The sequence below is a fragment of the Sphaeramia orbicularis genome, chromosome 16, assembly GCF_902148855.1.
Source record: "Sphaeramia orbicularis chromosome 16, fSphaOr1.1, whole genome shotgun sequence".
In the NCBI taxonomy this organism is placed as follows: Eukaryota; Metazoa; Chordata; class Actinopteri; order Kurtiformes; family Apogonidae; genus Sphaeramia; species Sphaeramia orbicularis.
In genome coordinates, this window is record NC_043972.1 from 3663257 (window position 1) to 3683773 (window position 20517).

The 20517-nt window shown below is 36.7% G+C and overlaps 1 protein-coding gene across 4 annotated transcripts in view; it reads left to right on the forward strand.

The window, feature by feature from the left end:
• Positions 1-20517, forward strand: part of ano10a (anoctamin 10a) — a 109889-nt gene that overhangs the window by 51284 nt on the left and 38088 nt on the right. The gene's annotated exons all lie outside the window — the stretch shown is intronic.

Here is a 20517-nt window from a genome sequence, read left to right on the forward strand (position 1 = left end):
TATCGATTTTTTCTTTTAATTATAGTTTTTATTTATTTCAGTTAACGAAAATGTTGTTACAATTCTAGTTTTCGTCATTTCGTTAGTTTTCGTTAACGATAATAACCTTGGACAGTGTAAGCCTGGTTGTGTCATTGTTTTCTTTGTTTGACCTTTTTCACCACTGGTTATCCATGTTTCAATTTTGCATTAGGTTTTCTGTTGTTGAAATGGCAATGTTTCTTCTACATGGGTGAGTTTGATTATGAGACATATGAAACTATAAAGTTATTATGTAGTGTTTTTTATTGTTGCTAATTTGCGGTTTATTGATCCATGGCTCAGACTAAACTGTGACAGTTCTGACCTTGTTTGAGAGGTGATTTGTGGTTGTACTGTGGCTAAAACAGAGCTCAACGAACAGAGCTATAATGTAAACTATCAGCTGATGCAGCAGGCGAAGATTAAAAGACAGTGTTATTTAGAGCAACTGTCAAAATAAATGTCTATGACAGGGGTGTCCAAACTTTTTTTAAAGAGGGCCAGATCTGATAATGTGGAGACTGACAGGGGCCAGTGGTCCCTTCGGACGTTTTTTAAACAGTAAAAATTACATATAAAAGCGATAATTTTAAAAACAACTTTATTTTCATTGTCAAAATATCATTTTTTTTAAAATGGCAATGTAACCAAATCTAAGCCACTCAGGTATGAACAAATTTAAAAAAAACAAAACATTTCTGCCTTCCTTTCACATCTGGAGTCAGATAACATAGAACAAACTGTGTGGAGTATCTTAAATGTCCAAGAAGTTAATAAAAATCTTAACCCCACATTCATTTTAAACATGACTTATGTGAGTAATCATTACTCATATATTACTCAGTAATGCAAAGTCTGTTAACATTTAAGATGAAAACATGACTCTTACTCTTGTCTTTCACAAAATCATTCAGAAAGTAATATTTTGTGTCACATCTACAGGGGTTGGACAAAATAATGGAAACACCTTCACCTCAAGATGATAATGCCCCAATCCATACAGCTAGAACTGTTAAAGAACGGCATGAGGAACATTCTAATGAAGTTGAGCATCTGGTATGGCCGGCACAGTCCCCAGACCTCAACATTATTGAGCATTTATGGTCAGTTTTAGAGATTCAAGTAAGACGTTGACTTCCACTGCCATCGTCTCTAAAAGAGTTGGAGGGTATTCTAACTGAAGAATGGCTGAAAATTCCTTTGGAAACAATTCACAAGTTGTATGAATCAATACCTCGGAGAATTGAGGCTGTAATTGCCGCAAAAGGCGGACCTACACCATATTAAATTATATTTTGTTGATTTTTCAAGATGTTTCCATTATTTTGTCCAACCCCTGTACAAGTACATAACACCAGCAGTTAGAGGCAACTAACCTGGCAACTTGGCAGCCTGCCTTGGTAGTGAATTCACTGAACTCACAGGTTCACATGAAGAGTCACTGTTGTGAGTTTAAAGCAGCTTGAATTTGCTTCACTTTTTCCGAACGCTCACTCCCTGCTAGCTTGTCGTATGTGTTAGCATGTTTTGTCTGCTAGTGTCTCTTTACGTTGAATTCCCTAAACAAGGCAACAGTCTCTTGACAAATTAGGCAAACACAATCACCTCGATTTTCAGTGAAAAAAATTTGTAATTCCCATCTCTCCTGGAAGCGGCAGCCCTCACTGTCAACTTTCGGTTTTTTTTTTAGAAATTAGCGAAAAGGGTTCACGGCAAGGTCACAGAGCCAGATAGAGTTAGAGTGGTGCTGCCACCATGAGGTGAAAGGAGGAACTGCATTTGGAACCTTTTATGATTCATGTACTCGGTTCAACAGTCCAAACGGGCCATAAATAATATAATATAAAACCGAAGCTGTGGGCCGTATAAAATCTGACCGCGGGCCGTGATTGGCCCCCGGGCCGGACTTTGGACATGCCTGGTCTATGAGTTTTAGTTTGAAGAAGAAAACTTGATGGTACCATAATACAAATGTGTGGAAGCAATTATCTTTATATGTTATTCAGTGAGTGATACAGTCTGTGGATACATAGCGCTGGTTCATTGGTGGTTTTGGTAAAACTAAGTATGTTCTGGTACCAGACTGCCCCCTGCTGGTGAGAGTTTGGAACATCAATACTACATCGAACCACTTTAAGTGGTCGAAATGATTTGACGTTACTGTCATATACAGGGGTTGGACAAAATAATGGAAACACCTTCACCTCAAGATGATAATGCCCCAATCCATACAGCTAGAACTGTTAAAGAATGGCATGAGGAACATTCTAATGAAGTTGAGCATCTGGTATGGCCGGCACAGTCCCCAGACCTCAACATTATTGAGCATTTATGGTCAGTTTTAGAGATTCAAGTAAGACGTCGATTTCCACCGCCATCGTCTCTAAAAGAGTTGGAGGGTATTCTAACTGAAGAATGGCTGAAAATTCCTTTGGAAACAATTCACAAGTTGTATGAATCAATACCTCGGAGAATTGAGGCTGTAATTGCCGCAAAAGGCGGACCTACACCATATTAAATTATATTTTGTTGATTTTTTAAGGTGTTTCCATTATTTTGTCCAACCCCTGTATATTTGTGTATCAGTGGCGGCTGCTCGTCTTTCAGACAGGGGAAGCTCATTGTCGGCTTGCATCAAAAAAAATTGTCAAGTTATTTAAACATACAGGGTGAGTCAGAAAAAACGCTCTTTTCATTTAAAGAAATTGTACCACTGAAATGGAAATGCTTATTTTTCTTTTGATTATACAGTCATATTGATGTGGTTATTGAGCATGTCTGGCGATTGAATCATTGATTTATGGCATAGCATAACAGAGGGAATGTCCATTGTTTATTGTGCACCGAAATATCTGCCAACACAGTTTATGCCACCGTGAATGAAATTGAAATTGTCAACCATTACAGCATGTTTACTCGCCATCAAAATGTTTTGTCTCAACGAAGTCGTCCGGCACGACCTTCAACCTGGCTACCATTCAGATTGATGCAAATCTGTGCTCGTTGTCGCATCTCTAACACAGCTCTTCTCGCCATTCGTGTTCGTCGTAGGGCTTGGATTTCAGCCGTGATGCGATTTCGCAGTTCCTGAAGAGTTTGTGGAACAGTCTGATACACACGGTTTTTAAGATACCCCCACAAGAAAAAGGGAAGCGGTCTTGAAACTGCCGGATGGTTTCTTGGACGCTACCAGTTTCGCAGAATTTTGTCACCATGAAAGCTCGCTGCACATCCGTAAACTGTGGTCTTGCCATGATGAAAACTCCCTGGGCACTGTCATGTAGGCCTATGTCCTGAGTGTGAAAGCAAAGCCCCGACTCCTGTAATTGTTGTCAATTTCAAGTTTGTTCACTGTGGCATACATTGTGTTGGCAGGTATTTCAGTGCCCAATAAACAATGGACCTTCTCTCTCTTATGCAATGCAATAAATCTATGACTACATCACCAGACATGCTCAATAACCACATCAATATGACTGTATGGTCAAAAGAAAAATCAGTGTTTCCGTTTTAGCAGTACAATTTCTTTAAATGGAAAGAGCATTTTTTCTGACTCACCCTGTACATTCGGCCCTCCGTTCCTTTTTAAGAAAATGCTCAGTGACCTTATCGTACCAAGTAGGCGTCTTTTCCAGGGACTGGACCAGTGTCCTCTGAATGTCCAGCAGAGCTGGTCTGCTCAGACGGCCTTGGCCCAGTGTGTTGTGGGTGTAAGACTTCAGCCTTTTTAAACCAGAGATGCTCCTTTCACTCTGACCTAGCTGACAGTTTGATTTAACTATCTACAAAATGATATTCAACTCGAACAAGAAATGATTGAATTATGAAACTGAAACAAGAAAACGCTGAAATTATGTTAAATTGAAACAAGGAAGTCCAATGAGTGTGTTTTTTCAAATCACACACTCTTTGACGTTTGCTTTCCTGATTACTCATATGGGCAAAAGTTTGTGAAAAGGTATGGATAATAGTGTTAGGTATGATTATGACATCAATATATGTTTGGTTTCAAAACAATTGACGTAGTGCCTGCTGAGAAAAAACAACTAAATGTTCATTGTAAATTTTGCTTCCCCACCCTGTATTTACAGTGCAAGAAATGAACGAGTAATTTCGTAGTGGTTTCTCTCTCTTTCCCAGCAGAATGTGTGACGGTATTAAACTGAACTGTGTCAGTGAAGGAGCAGATCTGAAAACAGCTGTCAATCAAATGGGATTCAGCCTTTCGACCGATCCTCCAATCAGCACGTGGGATTCTGGCGTCCAGCCCGGCCGAGCTCCGCCCACAGCTCCATTCACCCCCAGAGACGCCTGGCGTCCGGGGGCGGGACAACATTGTGGCATTTATCCAATTAGCGTCCAGTTTTGAGGCGATGAAAAAACCAGTTCCACTCAGTCCCATTGAAGCCCAGAGACGGACACAGTCTACGGACAAATGCACTGAGCAGAGATGGAGGAGAAAACACAGACACGGGAATGGAGGAGAAGTGAACAACATCACGTCCGTTGATTTGTGATAAAGCTGATTCTGAACGAACTCGTCTGTGAGATGAATGTGTTCTAACACATTTGTAGTCAATAAAATGTCAACACAACCGAACAGATTTAACCATTTAATTTTCGTAATTTTAGGGGAAGCCGGGCTTCCACTGCAGTCTGAGAGAAATCACCACTGGTGTGTATAGTAAGTTGTTAGTCAAATGTTACCGCTATGTGTCATATTTGTCTTTCTGAACAGAAGACGAGGAAAGAAAACATCTTTCCGTGCATGTTTGTTTTTCACTTCCCACCATATTCAGGTTTGTGATAGAAAACCGACTTCAAAGCGGAGATAAGTGAAGAGAATAAATATGGAGGCAGATAGAGGGAGGAAAGGGTTGAGAGAGGGAGGGTGAGATGAACCTGTGTCAGTCGCTGATTGTACATCTGAGCACGTTCCTCCCCGTTTCCATCCAGTGCATTTCCCAGAATAGAGCATGCAGGCTATTAAAGAGATGGGGCAACAAGAATAAGGAATAATGAGCAGCAGGTTGGATGACGTTAAGCGTACACTGGTGTCTGGTAAACACAAATCCACAGATGGAGCGTATTGACACAAAATCCAATATGTTTCCAATGGAGAAGCACTTAGTGTACGCCGTTAGCAGGTCATGTGTTTTTCACCGTGGTCACCTCCAGCGGGACTTAAACCTCTAACCAGACTCAATTAGCGCAGCCTAGACGTGAGAATGCGCTTCATCTGTTGTTTTGGGTTTTGGTCGTCTTCATCTTAACAGTAGTTAGAGTTTTGTGCTCAAATGGCGAGGGTTAAAATCAAATCAGCCAGCCTCTCTTATCTCGGTTATAGGGCTGGGGTGGCGGCGGACTGGAGGGCAGCGCCTTGTCGCTTTCCAGCAGCGGTGCTATGATACCTGGGTAATTACTGTATAGGGCTTACACACATCACTGAGCAGTAACCAGGCAACCGGCCAGCCTGCTACAGAAACAGACAGAGACTTTCTTTCAGAGTCACGGGTCTGTCTGTTCTAATCTACTCATTTCAGAACAGCTGAGCCGGTCTGAACTGTGTCTGCTCACAAAAGCCAAAAAATGAAGGCAGGTATGATCGCAGTATAATGACAAACACAACAGGATGAAGGTCTTTTTTATTTCAGGCTGCAACAGACACTACTGTACTGCACTATAAGGGCTGTGTAGTTTCTGTTGCTACTGTCCTTAACTGTGCTAAATGGACACCAGACAGGATGCTGTAATCTTATTTGGATCAATAAAACTGAACTGAACTCAACTATTGTGCAGCGAACATGGTCTGTGCAAAGGGACCGTATGGAAAAGCCTTCATTGTTTAAGATTCATACTCAACAAAAAAAAAAACTGCTTCGTCATATTTAATTATTTTTCTGCTCTTATTTAGAACATTTGTATACATTTACAATTTAATATATTTATTTAAAAGAAAAAAAAATTTAGGATGGAGAGTCAAAGCTATTATCCTTCCTCATTACAAGCATATATTTATTCAGCTCTCCCTATTTCTAAGTTAAAGTTTAAGAACCCAGTAGTCTCTCACACAGTCACAATCTGGTCTCAGATAAGGAAGTATTATGGATGGGATACAGGGTGGGGAAGCAAAATTTACAATATTTTGAGGCAGGGATTGAAAGACAGTGTATGACCAATTAGTTTATTGAAAGTCATGAGAATTTATTTGCCACAAAAAAATGTCCATAATAGAAAATGTTTTTATTCTATGTGTCCTCCTTCTTTCTCAATAACTGCCTTCACACGCTTCCTGAAACTTGCGCAAGTGTTCCTCAAATATTGGGGTGACAACTTCTCCCATTCTTCTTTAATAGTATCTTCCAGACTTTCTGGTAATAGTTTTGCTCATAGTCATTCTCTTCTTTCCATTATAAACAGTCTTTATGGACACTCCAACTATTTTTGAAATCTCCTTTGGTGTGACGAGTGCATTCAGCAAATCACACACTCTTTGACGTTTGCTTTCCTGATTACTCATATGGGCAAAAGTTTGTGAAAAGGTATGGATAATAGTGTTAGGTATGATTATGACATCAGTATATGTTTGGTTTCAAAACAATTGACGTAGTGCCTGCTGAGAAAAAACAACTAAATGTTCAGTGTAAATTTTGCTTCCCCACCCTGTAGAAGAATGCAAGTTGTGACCCAAATGATTTTTTTTTTTCCGTAACCCTTTTTAAATGTGACCAAACCCAAGAATATCAGAATAACTTTATCCGAGTATATCTGACATTAATAAATGAGTGGTTGATCTTTAATTAATGTTTTCCAGAGCATGTGGAGTGTATTTTTTTGGTTTCATACAATTCATTTATGAAGACAAAGCAACTACTATCACGCAATGTCATATCATATTCCCACTGTTTTCTTAAAAAAGTCCAGGTGGTGACTTTTTTTGGTTGTACGGTACATACACAGCCCTACTGAACACTCCCTGGATGCTTCTTTTATTTTATAAAATGAGTGAGAAGGGTGAAAATGATCAATCAATAGAAAAACAGAATCATTATTCATATAGTAGATTTTACCAGAGCTAGAATGATCTACTCACAGCTCCCAAGTTACTGTTTAACTTTTTTTTTACTGATGCAAATCCTTTTTATTTTTTGATTTTTGATTTTTTGGCCTAAAGTTTGTGTTCATTTTTTGCAACCATTTTTAGGCCTACTGCTTTGACTTTTGCCTCATTTATTTATTTTAATTTATTTAATTTATTTGCACAAAATAAAAACAGCAATGGAAAAAACAACATTCAAACAAGTAACAAAATTGTGCAGGAGAGGTTAGAAGCCAAAAAAGAAGCCTTCTATGAATACCTCCCCCGAAATGAACAATACACAAAAAAAGAATTAAAAAATACAACTGAAATAATAAACTAAAGTAAAAACAATACAAATGTAATCCACATTACAAATCATCAAATACAAATCAAGTGATATACAGCCTTACATATTTTCATGACTTAAAGTCCTTTTCAGATGCTTTTTAAACAATGATAAAGTAGATGTTGGTTGAAGTTCAGCTCGTAGATTATTCCACAGATTTGGTCCACCATATTTCAGAGAATACTGACAGACTGAAGTTCGGCAGTATGGAAGATAAAATTTGTTTGAAAATCGTGTCGGAAAGTTGTGAATAACAGAAGACAACATAAAGAAATTGTGAAAAACTTTAGGAAGAATATGAGTTAAGTGAACATATATATACAGGGTGGGGAAGCAAAATGTACAATATTTTGAGGCAGGGATTGAAAGACAGTGTATGACCAATTAGTTTATTGAAAGTCATGAGAATTTATTTGCCACAAGAAAATTTCCATAATAGAAAATGTTTTTATTCTGTGTGTCCTCCTTCTTTCTCCATAACTGCCTTCACACGCTTCCTGAAACTTGCGCAGGTGTTCCTCAAATATTGGGGTGACAACTTCTCCCATTCTTCTTTAATAGTATCTTTAAGAAAGTCGACATTGCTGTGTGTTGTTCTATTGGTAGCATGTTCTAAAACGCCCCAAACAGCAGAATCCAGAGGGTTTAGATCTGGGCTAGAAGGCAGCCATAAATGATTCCCAAAAATTGCTTAAGTTGGATTTGCAGAAATCTTGTATTTTTCTAGCTGTGTGGGCTGGAGCACCATCCTGTGTCCATACATAATTTCCATCTGGGTAGTTTGCTTTAAGCCATGGCAATACCTGGTATCTGGATGGATTTGGTTGGATCCTTTAGGATTTTGGATTTGAGAGCTTTAATAAAAGCTTTGGTACGTTTTTTGTTGCTTCCTCCACTTCCAGACTTTCTGGTAATAGTTTTGCTCATAGTCATTCTCTTCTTTCCATTAGAAACAGTCTTTATGGACACTCCAGCTATTTCTGAAATCTCCTTTGGTGTGACGAGTGCATTCAGCAAATCACACACTCTTTGACGTTTGCTTTCCTGATTACTCATATGGGCAAAAGTTTGTGAAAAGGTATGGATAATAGTGTTAGGTATGATTATGACATCAATATATGTTTGGGTTCAAAACAATTGACGTAGTGCCTGCTGAGAAAAAACAGCTAAATGTTCAGTGTACATTTTGCTTCCCCACCCTGTACATGGAGACTGGTAAACTGGTAAACGTTCACATCAAAAACTGAGAGAAGTTTGAATTTTTTGGAAAAGCGGAGCAGATGAGTGGAGTCTCTTAGAAAAACTGATCATTCTTAAAAATTTCTTTTGAATTAAGAGAATCTTATCGAGATACGTGGGACAGGTTGCCGCCCAAACAGTACTGCAATAAATAATGTAAGGATATATTAAGCAAATAATAAAAAAGTCAAGAAACAACAATGATTTATCAATGAACCAACTCTGTTCAAAATGCCAACTGACTATGATTTTTTTACAGACAAGATTAATATGAGATTTCCAATTCAATTTTTCATCTACAATAACACCCAAAAATGTACTCATGTACTGTTTTTATAGTATTTTGTTAAACTGTGTAACGGTTGTTTCGGTGGGTATTTCACTAGGAATTGTTCCTGTGTCCACAAGAAGCAAAGTCTGTGAGGATAACAGAGAATTCAGTAGTAAATGGACAGATTTGTTTGCTTTGTTGTCTTATTGGTATGCTCTATCTGTACTGAATTTGGCAAACAACAGAAAGTATAATGTTGAAAGACTGCATAATTGTAATGGAAATGCAAAGTAAAACAGCCTCCGGCAAAGAGGCCATCTGTGGCAGAACATAAATGACTGCTCATTTAGTCTTATTAGTAATATTGATAGACTAATCTAGGCAAAATAGGCTGTGGTACCTGCATTTAAAGGGCTCAGATGTTGGATTTTTTTTCAGTTTCAGGCAGATTTTCTTTTCTTTCTGATCAAATCTGGCTTTTTACACAGTAAAGGTCGCCGGCCGTGGTATCAGACCCATCGAAGTTCGACATTCATTCTTTAATCAGTGAAGGTTCATCAGGTCGATTGTCATTACAGATAATAATTAGCCTCCGTCCTCGTCAGTGTGAAAGCTTAAATCTTCATTCTGTTAAATTAAGTCAAATTTCGTGTCCTTTTAATATCATTTCATCAAAGAGCAACACCTAATTATAAGCCATGGACGGTGATGAAAGCACCCTGGTGTGTCGCTTCCACTGGGCGTTTGTCAGATTCTCCAAGGTTATTTTCAGCAGCCCACCACACGGTAATCCCATTACTCTGTTTTTTTTAGATTATCAGATTATCTTTCACCCACTGGCAATGACAAAAGGCTCTCTGGACTCTCAGATACAGGGGAAACGTAGTATAGTAGTATTGATAGGAGGTAGTGGTTTGTGAAACCTAATTGTGTTATTAAAGAACATTACTGTGTGAAAGTCCAACATTAGGTTTGTTGGTTCAGTAAAGTTCTAACGTCCACACATATGCATTTGTCAGTCTCTGTATTGAGGTCCAGATATATGTGAAGTATGTCCGCCTAACCCTTTGGTTCAGACAATACGAGATTTATGTCATCAGTTTTCTGTTTTATGGTAGTAACAAATTTAAACAAAAGTAAGCAAAGTGAGCCACAGATTGAAAAAAATAATCAACGTAAAGCAAAAAATGAACAGAAAAAATAAACAAAATGAATTAAATGATTCATAAAATGAACAAAAATGGGGAAAAATAAACAAAATTAAGAAAATAATCAACAAAATTTAACAAAATAACCAAAACATAATAATCAATAATCAACAAAATGAACAAAATAACCAAAAAAAAAATCAAATGATCAACAAAATTTGTAAAAATAATCAAAATAATCAAGAAAATGAACAAAATATCAACAAACTGATGTCAGATGTTTCTAATTGTTTGTGCTGCTTCTTGTCATGGGGTCAGAGGTCACACTAAGTAGTGACTTTAACCTTTACAACAAACTTTGTTCAGTTTTTCTGTGCCTTTTAAGGCTGTGCACATATTTCCTATATTTTCTAATGTGTTCATATATATATATGCTCATTTCAACCTTTAATTTTCTGAAGAAAGAAAGACCTACAACTATATTTGTGGCAGCTGCTGAATTCTGTTTTCTCTACATCTAATCTTAACTTGTGATTTATCACAATTTGTTCTAATACTATCCCCTGCATTTTGCATTTTTCAGTGAAAATCAGGTATTTTCCCCAATTAATGTACTTTATTTTACTGATATTTATAGATATTCATAAACTCTAAGAGTGAATTCAAAGGTTATTATTATCAGAGCAGAGAAAACTGAAGAAAAAGTGACATTTTCTGCAAAACATATCATTAACTGAACATAAAAACAAGCATCTCTAACCACTGTCATTTGTCAAACCACATGGCTTTTACTGGTGAATCAGTGTTGCAGAAGATGACGGTGCTTATGTAAACATTGCAAAAGCAACAAAACTAGAGGTGGACTAAGACTTTCACTCAGTACTATATACAGTCTGTAGTAAAAATACTCAAAGATGCCCTAAAAGTATCATTATAAGTGAGTATCAGAATAAAGTTTTGATGTTAATCCCAAACATATTGTATTGTTTTGCAGAAATAACTATTAACCCCTCACTAGTGATTCTGCGCCATTAAAAAAACACATTTAATCCATTCATTATTATTACTTAGTGTTTTCTGCAAAATACATTAGAGCCAGTTTGTAAACGCCCTTCAACAGTCAGGTTTTTAATGACTCCACCTGTCACTGAGGCTGTTTTAATGACACATGTCGGATCAAACATGAAATAGAAAAATTAGTAGTTTCTCATCATTGACTGTGGATTGAAATGCTAATTTTCCAATTAACAGAGCAGCGGCGCCATGGTAACAGCATTAAGACCGAATACTGAGTGATGGAAATATCTGTTGCACTGTTTGTCCTCTTGATTTGTGCCAGTCTCGTCCGCGGTGCATTCAAAGACCTGCCGGCTCCTGTGCATTAGGATTATATGGGTCGGGTTAGAACGGCAACTGGGTCGAGGATTATCGTTCTCATTACTAAAAAGATAAGGCTTTGGGTGCTACCTGGAGGTAGGTGGCTTTGTCTTTAGCAGCTCAGTGGCCACGGGGATGAAAACTCCACATTAATATAAGTGCACCAAGAGCATCATGGGTAATACCACTGAAATACCATATACTGATACAGGTTATTTCACATCAGGATATCGATGCGTTTTCTGTAAAGTTAACAAAAAGCTGAGATAAAGTGACCACATGCAGAAGGCCAGAACTCAATCCATTTGGAATTACTCTATATTGATAATGATAAACTTTATTATAAGAACATAAGTAGTAATGAAATATAAAGGTGAACAAAAGGCAAAAAGAAATGACAAATTTAAATGTGACACTCCAAAAAAAAAAAAAAAAAAAAAAAAGTCACACAGTGTACAACTATTTAATTTGTCACTTTTCCATTGGACATCTGCGCAAAACTTTACCGATATTTAATAAATGACGAAAAAACAGAAGTGCCTAATGTCGGTTTTTCCATTAAATCACAAATGCGATGATATGTTTATTTATTATCGCAAGATAACACGCAAACTCATTCCATAAACATGGAGACGAACGTAAATATTTGTTGATTTACAGATATATTCTTAATTATTATATATTACCCCTCTATCCCGTATTAAATTAAAAAATGATTCAGTTTCGTAGTGTGTCCACACATACCACAACATGTTTCTTTTAAAACTCTTCCTCTTCTTCACTTGTTGTAACGTCATCATCCATTTTTTTTTATTCACATGACTCTAGTTGCAGAAAAAGGTCTTTCCATTGCAGTTCTGCATGATATACCATTTGTGCTATGCCCAAAAAACCACCTCTTGCCAGCGCAAAAACTTTTAATCGAAAAACAATAGTTTTGGCGAAATTGTCATTTTTCCATTAGGTACATTTTTATGCACAATTTATATTCGCACAATTTGAGGGTCAATGAAAAAGTGATTATTGTGGCTCTATAACAACTGAAATGGAGTAAGAACAAGCCGAGCTTATGTTGTCCAGCCTCAATTTTACATGACTTGGCTAATCAGCCAAAGCAGTGGTTCTCAAACTTTTTACAGTGGAGTACCCCCTGAAATATGATTTTTTTTAGCCAGGTACCCCCAACTCTCACTTCAGCATTTTTGACTGAAAAAAATTAGGCAAAATTCGTTCCTGTGCCAAAGGTGTCTGTTTATATTTTCAAAACTTTGTAAACAAACAATATATATTTAACTGTAATATATCAAAAATTGAAAAAAAAAAAAAAAATTTAAGTGAATTTTGTGTGCAAAATATAAACTGAAAAGTGCCCTCTTTCATTGATAAGAAAAGTTAATTAATTGGTCATTAATTAATAAATGCACCTTTTATCAGCAAAAAAATTATTCCTTAGCTACTCAAATAAACTCATTTTGAATTATATTAAGTAGAAATGTTTTTAAAATGTTACCAAAGCTTAAACAAGATGATTGACAATAAAACTATTATATGAATGTATTTATTGTGTTTTATGTATCAGCATTAATTCTCATTATTTTTTATTTTGTTTTCGGTACATGACAAGGGTGGATGTTTGGGTCTTTATGGGTTCATTGTGAGCCTTGACATTAGATCCTGTTGATGTTGTCAGTAAATTTTAATAAAAAACAGATTTGTTCATCCTGTGTAAATGCGCCACGTGAAACCCAAATGTAGGGAGTTTATTTCTAAATCACCAGAAGAGTCCACAATGTACAAATCATGTGCAAAAAGGGCTTTGTCAACACTTCATTTAATGTAAGTAAACAGAGAAAATGTAGCATAAGCCCAAGCATGAGTGGAGGAAACGTCATCAGAATGATAAAAAATATTTCTGTAAAGTGTGTGATCGGCAACACAATGAAATAAAAATTATAGAATAACATGCAGCTAATATTTTAATGCTGTTAAAGCTCTAGACTGAGCTTCAGATTCCTCACAAAGTCAGAGCAGCTGTGACACTGAAGCAACTTCCACACTGAGCATTAGAAGTTCTGAGGCATCCCCTCTGTCTGACACAACACAATTTATGGGCAGACCTTGAAAATCACCTACTATACCCATTTTCCAGTCTCACAAACGTCCTCTCAGCCTCACGTTCACCTTGTACCGGTGAATACACTGAAATATAAATTAGTCCTGAATAGCATTAGCAATCAGCTAAGAGCCGGAGTGTTTATTGTGCCCTTTCAATCAATACGACAAGTCACTCAGATCAGGGATTTCTGTGCTTGTTCTGTTTGTTAATTAGTGGAGTCGCCATGCTGACGGGAGTGACTAAACGTCTGAAGTCTGTGCTTGTTGAAGCCAGAAGTGCTGCTGCTGTGCCTGCAGAAATGTTCCGCACAGACCGTGACTGCACTCACCACTTAATCACTGCAGCTCTGCCTGGAAACAAATAATGACACTGTATTTTTCACTTATTTCCCAGCATCTTATTTAGTCTTATTATCCAAATGTGTATATTCTTGTGCTGTGCTGAGTGCATGTTTTCGTAGGAACTGCTTGTGTCTTGGTTTTGTTACTTCAGGGCCAGATCAAGCGGTGCCACAGGGACACATGTTCAATAAGCTCTGTGTTGAAAACTAAATAACTTACAGTCGCGGAAAAAATTATTAGACCACCCTTGTTTTCTTCAGTTTCTTGTTCGTTTTAATCCAGTGGTTTCCAACCTTTTTTGGCTCATGACTCCATTTTAACATCACAAATTTCTGGTGACCCCAGACATTCAAAACTGAGAGATTTTTTTTTTTTTTTTTTTTTTTGCTAAAATTAATTTGTTTTGATTATGTAATAGTTTGCCATACTATGTTGCAAATAAATGTTAATTTTAGACACATTTAGTCTATATAATGTATATTATTGTGGACAGAGGCAGTAAATCCAGGTGTAGATTACTGCACAGAGGGAGAATGTGATTTTCCTTGGTCAGGATCTGTCCAGTCAGTCCAGCTGTGATTTACATGGAGGACAATTAATACTGAACAAACAAGAACTGAAACTATGAATTATGAAAGAGCTGCAGCATCTGAAACTGACCACAGTGAACATTTGACACAGAAACAGAACCACAGTGCTGCAGTTTCACACTTACAGTTTGTCATGTCTGTTATGGATTGGGATTGTCTCTGTCAACTCACCATATGTTTTTTTATTAAGCTTTTTTTTTTTTTTTTTTAATCAATTACTAGAAATTTCAGGCGACCCCATGTGGGGTCCCAACCCCAAGGTTGAAAAACATTATTTTAACGCCTGGTACAACTAAAGTTACATTTGTTTGGACAAATATAATAACAACAAAAATGGCTCATAAGAGTTTAATTTCTGAGCTGATATCTATCCATTTTCCATGTTTTTTTTTTTTTTTTTGATAAAAACCAAAATCACTTCAGTTCTTACATCAATATCTATGTCATTGTTCTGACAAAAACAGTGCTTTTAGGCATTCCATGTTTTCTTTTCTGTCTGTTTTAGTCACATGACACACACAGGAGTTAGGACTGGATTGCAGAACCATTGTTTTTGATGACTTTTAATGGTTTAATAATTTTTTCCGTGACTGTACTTTTATTTCTGAAACTGTAGTCATGGGAGCATCACGCTGTATGGAGATAGTCTTATAGCCTTGAGCTTTAACTGAAGACTATTATAGTTGTATATGCTAGGCTGTAGTCTTATAGCCTTCACTTTTGTTCATGTTGTTTACTTGTTAGATTATTTCAGTTTTGTTAGTTATATTTTCATATTTGATTTTTTTCACACACAAGAGTTAGTACTTTTTTTTTAAACCTTTATTGAAGCAACATCAAGTGACAAGGAGACTTATGTACAGTATTAGATAGATAGATAGATAGATAGATAGATAGATAGATAGATAGATAGATAGATACTTTATTGATCCTTTGCAGGAAATTGCTTTGTTACAACAGCAGCAGTACAAGAAGAAAAACACTCTGACCCATCGCATGAACATCCCACAAACAGCCATCAATGGAACAAATAAATAATAAACAGAATAAAAGATATCTATCTATCTATCTATCTATCTATCTATACATCTATACATCTATACATCTATCTATACATCCATCCATCCATCCATACAATACAAGTAATGTATATAATACAATAACCTAACACACCTAAGTACGCACAGCATACAATAATAATTTATCGCACAGCGATATTAAAAAGTCTAATAGCAGCAGGCAGGAAGGACCTCCTACTGCGTCCAGTCTTGGACCGAGGGGGGCTCAGTCTGTGGCTGAAGGTGCTCTCTCTGAACACCTCAAGATGGTGCAATGGGTGAGATGCGTTCTTCAAAATAGAGTCCAGTTTCCTGAGCATTCTCACCCCAGCCACTTGCTGAACTGTTTCCAGTCCAGTCTCAATGATGGAGCTCACTTTCTTAATGAGTTTGTTCAGTCTGTTTCTGTCAGAAATGCGAGCTCCCTCTCCCCAACACACCACACCAAAAAACAGGGCACCAGCCACCACAGTCTGGTAGAAGCTGCACAGAAGAGTATTATACAATATTTACATTTACATTAAGTCGTCATAATGTGGGTGAAGGGAGGGGTTAAGATATATGGCATGTAATATACAAAAGAAACAAAATATCTGACTGACCGGGTAGTATGAATCAATGTCGTGTCTTGGTTGTATAAATGGTTTGTGTGTGGTGGAGTGTGTAAGATGTGTATGTGGGGTGACTGTTGTGATGTGGGCTTCTCAAAAAAAAAAAAAAATCAGGGATATGACCAAAGATTACACTGGGTTACAAAAAAATGTTTTTTGCAAGTTGTCTAGGTTTTTTCAACTGAATTAGGACCATTTTGCACCGCTAAATCCAAAAATGACATCTGTTTTTCTCAATCAGGTCAGGTTTTTTTTTGCTAATTTGATTTTGAAAAATTTGATCTTCTCACAAAATTGATTATATTTTTGTTACTTTATCAGTTGATTTTTTTTATATAGTTCTCACCCAAAATAGGTTTTAAGAGAAAAAAAATCATTTTCACAAGCACACTTGATGAAACTTGTGACTTGATTCCTGTTAGGTACAATGGTGTATTCAGCGCAGATGTAGCAGAATACGTCAGGCTTATTTTTGCAAGATCTTCTAGTCGAAGCCATTTCATTCACCTGTAATATTAAAAAAACAATCATAAATTGGCAAAAGTAAAATCTTCAGAACTCGTTTATCGCAAGAAATATGAAAGAATTTTGTATCATATGATGTGAAAATGCCCATAAATGTAAGCAAAAATGTTCAAAAGCCAATATGTAGCATAGTTCAGAAAGTTGACCTGATTGAGCAAAATGAATGTGATTTTTGGATTCAGCACACCAAAATGATCCTAAATCAGCTCAAAAAACTGAAACAATACATTTGGTGTTGACCAGTTTAATCGTTAGGTAACTGAAACTAAATGAGAAGAAGAGATGAGAAAAGGAGAGAGAGAGAAAAAAGGAGGAAAATGGGGGGTAATAAAAAAAGTGAATAAATAAATGAAAGTATCCGAATGAGATTAAAAGTATAATTTATCTACATTTGATGCCATTGCCCCCGCTGCAGGAGTCAGTACTTGATTACATAACTGTTGTTTTTGATGACTTTTGATGGTCTAATAATTTTTTCCGCCACTGTAGCTCCATGTTTTATACATGTATGAATAGGTCTCAGTAAGTACTTTCACATGACACATGTTACAGTTCATGCAAATAAAATTTTGGGGTAAAAATACTTAAATTCCTGCTGCGTGACATGGGAATTCAAAATGAACATCATTTTTATTCACTTTATGCAAATGTACAAAACATGCTCTTCTCTTAAGAAATTGATCCTAAATGAAACGTAGGGCTTTAGCTCTGATATTAAACTATAACTGTGATCAGTATTGGATAAAAATGTTTAAATGCGAAGTTTTTATGAACAAATGTTGCAACAAGGGGATGGCAATTTGTCACTTTGTGCAGTAGTCATAATAAAAACTTTGTTTGTGCTGCTTGTGTTCATGGGGTCAGAGGTCACACTACTTTGTCAGAGCAGATAAGTTGAGTTGACTTAAAAAATCTGAGGTAACCCGTTGCCTTAAAAAATTTAAGTAAAGAGTAATGAAAACTTGACTGTATTAAACTTAAATGCTTGATTTGAATGGAATTACTATTTTAAGTACAACACACTAAATGCCAAGTTAATTTAACTTAAAATTTGTTGCAATGTCAATTGTTTTGTATAATCATTAGACTTAATGTCATCAGTTCATTGGACTCAATTCCAAGTTGATTTAAATTTAAATCTTTTGCAATATAAATTGCTTTATATAATTCAACTAAATATATTGTTGCGTGGATGGAAGTGAGGCAGGAAGTTAGCTCTGTATAATTTGCCAATACAGGAAGTGCTTTTAATTTGGTAAGGCATTAGTATTTATATTGCTCAGGAACAATCCTAGATGAACAGTAAATCCATTGTTGGGCCTATGGCTCTGATGTAGCTCTGCAACAATACACACAAACCCAAAAAGGCCAATAAACACTGACATCCACACATTCAGTCCAAATGAACACTAACAGCACAACCCACTGAACCCCTGCACAGAAAAACAACACATTTACAGCAGCAGGAACAATACCCACAATGCAATGCACAGATAAAAAGCTGTGGTCAGGACTAAAACTGAGTGATTTAAATCCATTCAACTGAAACTTTTCGCACTTTCGACTATGTCTACAAATTAGTACACTGTAAGCCCGGAATTTGTATTTACTAAAATGCTTTAATTACAATGCACTTAAATGATTTCAGTTTTATGATGTTACTATAAAATGTTCAGTATATTCTACTAATTTGTAGACATAGTTGAAAGTACGAAAAAGTTTCAGTTGAATGGAATTAAATCACTCAGTTTTAGTGCTGACCACACCTTTTTATCTTCACATTGCATTGTGGGTATTGGGCATGTTGCCGAAAATGTGTTCTTTTTCTGTGCAGGGGTTCAGTGGGGTTGTGGTGTTAGTGTTAATTTGGATTTCATGTGTGTATGTCAGTGTTTATTGGCCTTTTTGTGTTTGTTTTTGTATTTTTGTAGAGCTGCACCATGAGTCAGAGCCAGAGGAACAACTATGGCTTTACTGTTCATCTAAGAGTGTTATTGTACAATGGAAATCCCAATGTATTGTCAAATTAAAAGCCCTTCCTGTACTGGGAAATGACATTGAGCTAACTTCCATTCTTGCTACAATATATTAAACTGAATAATTTTATAAATATTATGGTCAGGAATATGATTTTGAGTGTGATTAATGTAAAAAAAAGTTGTTTAATCAATGATAAATTAATCTGGCTGCAAAAGAGTAAGTTAGTCGGTGTAAGCTAAAATGTTGAGTTGAATGGTTGGATAGTGGGGCTGATTTTACAACAGATTTAAAGTACAAATAACTTGTCTTTTAGTGTTTTCTACTTAATAGTTTAAGTTCAATACTTTTAGCATTAAAGTTGAACCTACTTAAACCAACTGATTAGTCGATCATTACTCAAATCATTTAAGTGCAATCACTTGCCTCAAATTTTTGGAGTAAACTCTACTTATCCGGGCTTACAGTGTACAGGAAGTGCTTTTAATTTGGCAAGGCATTAATATTTATATTGCTCAAGAACAATCCTAGATGAACAGTAAATGCATTGTTGGGCCTATGGCTCTGATGTAGCTCTGCAAAAATACACAAACAAACACAAAAAGGCCAATAAACACTGACATCCACACATTCAGTCCAAATGAACACTAACAGCACAACCCGCTGAACCCCTGCACAGAAAAACAACACATTTACAACAGCAGGAACAATACCCACAATGCAATGCACAGATAAAAAGCTGTGGTCAGGACTAAAACTGAGGGATTTAATTCCATTCAACTGAAACTTTTTCGCACTTTCGACTATGTCTACAAATTAGTAGAATATACTGAACATCTTATAGTACTGTCATGAAACTGAAATCATTTAAGTACATTGTAATTAAAGCATTTTAGTGAATACAAAGTCCAGGCTTACAGTGTAAATAGTGACTTTAGAACAGATTTAGTTCAGTTTTTGAAGGCTTTTAAGGCTGTGGACATATTCTGTGTATTTTCTTGTTGTATCTGAAGAAAATTGAATGAGGAATAAATATATGTGATCATTTCAACCCTGAAAATCATCAAGGATAAAGGTGGAATAGGACTTTTGCACGGTTCTGTCAATGCTTTCATATAGACTCAAACTATGACTCTCATTGCAATATGTTCATTCTTCTATTAATATACATCATCTTCTAATACTTCGGCCTGACATGGAACCTCCAGATGCTGTGGGTCATTCTTCTTACCCAGACAGCTCATTTTCTTAAGCAGAAAGCCATTTGTGCGGAACAGTGTGCCCTCTTATCAGCTCTCACTTTCACACCATTTGTCACATCTACTGTAGCATACACGAGTCCATTACCGTGATGAGGAAAAGGCTGGTGAATCAGAGGAGCTGATGGCAGCTGGCGCTCCTCCAGACGAAGCGGCACAGGTGTGTGTTTGGAAAGTGTGTTAGCTCAGCACACATGAGTGGTTTAGCGCTGTCGTCTTCATGGGAAAATACACACTGTGCTGATTCAGGTGTGCGCAGGTCAGCTGGATCTGATAAGAAGGGCGCTGGCGGACGACAAACTGAGACGTATGGGAGTCATTTCAGTGTCAAACACAATAAGTGCATGTCCGTTCCACTTTGTGACAGGACTGTTTGTACTGGATGTGTTCCTGTTGGGCTTTAGGAGGCAGGGCAGTCATGTGGAAGAAGTATCCAGAACACATTCAACTTAATACAAGTGCAAGGATACAAGTAGAGGCTCTGCTTTCTGATGTTTCTGATGGTGAAGTACAGTAGTGACTAGGCCTGTAACGGTATGCAAAATTTTCAGTTCAGT